This window comes from Hyaena hyaena, unplaced genomic scaffold (genome assembly GCF_003009895.1).
Source record: "Hyaena hyaena isolate Hyena2069 unplaced genomic scaffold, ASM300989v1 scaffold_1401, whole genome shotgun sequence".
Taxonomy (NCBI): domain Eukaryota; kingdom Metazoa; phylum Chordata; class Mammalia; order Carnivora; family Hyaenidae; genus Hyaena; species Hyaena hyaena.
In genome coordinates, this window is record NW_024082034.1 from 356,146 (window position 1) to 358,434 (window position 2,289).

The 2,289-nt window shown below is 45.3% G+C and overlaps 1 pseudogene; it reads left to right on the forward strand.

The window, feature by feature from the left end:
* The first annotated feature begins 1,963 nt into the window (after positions 1–1,963).
* Positions 1,964–2,069, forward strand: LOC120225437 (annotated as a pseudogene).
* Positions 2,070–2,289: the final 220 nt, after the last annotated feature.

Below are 2,289 nucleotides of genomic sequence, written 5' to 3' on the forward strand. Positions count from 1 at the left end.
TGATATTGCCAGAAATCCTATTAAACTTTTAGGTGTGACTATGGCATTATGGTCATGTATTTTAAGAGTTCTTATCTTTTAAAAATACACACTGAAATATTTATGGAGAAAGTACATACTATCTGGCTTTTGCTTCAAGCTAATTGGAGAGGTGAGGAACTATAGGAATGGAGACAAAATAAGACGAGGCATGACCTAACAAATCCTGAAGCCGGGTGATGGTCATTCAACTATCCTTGCTACTTCCATAGATGTTTGACATATTCCATGATTTAAAAATTTAAAAAAAAAAAACTAGTTTAAAAGTGGAAAAATTTAAACAAATGATCCTGCGCAAAATCAAACTCCATCTAGCTTAACTATGAATACCCTTTCAGAGATGATATCTTGTGGAGACCCTGGGAAGGTTAGCCAGGCACTTTCCATTTTAGATCAAAGAATGGAAGCCATTGTTTCTCCTCTGGGGGGAAATGGAGGATGGAGCTGCTTGAATGTGGAAGCTGAGAAGCTCTTGTACACTCTGGTCATCTGGTCTCCTTCAGATCATAGATGCTCTAGTCCCCAGGGCTGCATTGAGAACCATGGAGTCCAGTTCCATGGCCACCATGCATCTCCACTCCATCCCAGCTAGCTAGCTCTACCACCCACTGGCAGCCAGCTTTCTCTGCTATAAACTATCTGCATGTTCTTCTGTAGCCAAGCAGACATTGGAAAGTGTATGGAAATGATGGATCTCCCAGGATCGCCCAAGTGAAGTTCTATGCTCTGAGAGAGATGGAGGCAGGGTCAGAGGGATGGTGCTCCAGCCTGGTCCATGAGAGCAGCAGTGAGAGGCCATAGCAAGGCAGTGCTTTGGAGGAGGAGGAGGGGATGTGGCAACCAGCAATGCTAAAGGAAAATCTGTGGGACTTATCAAATGATTAAATACAGACAGAGGGAAAAATAGAAGAATCCAGAAAAAAATTTCCATCAAGTGCCAGGCAGTTTATATACTTTATCTCCTTCAGTCTTCACTATCAGTGTAGCACATCACTGCCACTTTGCTTGTTCCAAGTCTGGTCCCCTTTCTTCTGATAATAATACTTAGTCCATGTGCTTCAGACAGTTCTTACCTCCCTCATCCCCAGTCAGTTCCAGGGTTGGCATACAGCACAGGCCTGGCCAAACAAACCCAAGGTCATTAGACCTGACACAAATGCATAATCTTGGGGTTTTCATTTAAGCTACTGAGAAAGAGAGGCTCTCTACCCTTTGGGGATACTCAAGGGGTAGAATGTCAGCCTGGAGTTGCTGAGAGCCGTCACATTGAGGGAGTCTTACTGAAATGAAGCCTACATGGAGGAAAGCAGAGGCAAGAGATGAAGAGATGCTCCACTGTTTGTTGTCAGGATCCAGCCCTGCCTGACATCAGTCCTAACCTTGGGCTTTTTATTTATCAGCCAATTAAATCCTTTGTTTTCTCTAACTAGTGTGAGACACAACGAGCACACACGCGCATGCCCACACACACACACACACACACACACACACACACACACACACCACTCTGGCAGAGATCCTGGACTCTGGGAGTAAGGGTACAGGGTAAGGCAACAGAGTAGTAATAAGACCACATAGATGAAGACAGAGAAGAAGAAGGATGGAGACCTAGCAGAAAAGAAAGCTGTGGTGGTTTTTAAATCCTTTGGCAAATCCTTTGACATACCTTCCTTCCAAAGCCTAATTTCCCTCCCCTTGAACGTGGACTGGTAGCAGAGGTGGGGGTATGTGACTTCTGAAGGTAGGTCCTACAAGGGTACATTACAATTGCCTCCTTGGGTTCTCTCTTGGATGACTCAATCTGAGGAAAACCAGTCGCTATGTCACAAGGACACTTGAGTGGCCCTGTGGAGAGGTCCACATGGAAAGCAACTGAGGCCTTTTACCAGCAGCCGGTGAGCCACCTTTGAAAGCAGGTCCTTCAGTCTACGGCCATACCACCCTGAACGCGCCCGATCTCGTCTGATCTCGGAAGCTAAGCAGGGTCGGGCCTGGTTAGTACTTGGATGGGAAAGCAGGTCCTTCAGTCCAGCTAAGGACTGAACCTTAAGTCCCTTCAGTCCTTAAGTCCCTCTCAAGCTCCTGACCCATAGACCCATAAAAACTATGAGATAATAGAAGTTTATGTTGCTTAAAGCCACTAAGTTATGGGGTGATTTGTAATTCAGCAATAGATAACCAATAAAGAGCTCTCAAACACATAACCAGGGTGGCCTCCGTGCAGACTGCCAGTATCTCAGTGACTATACT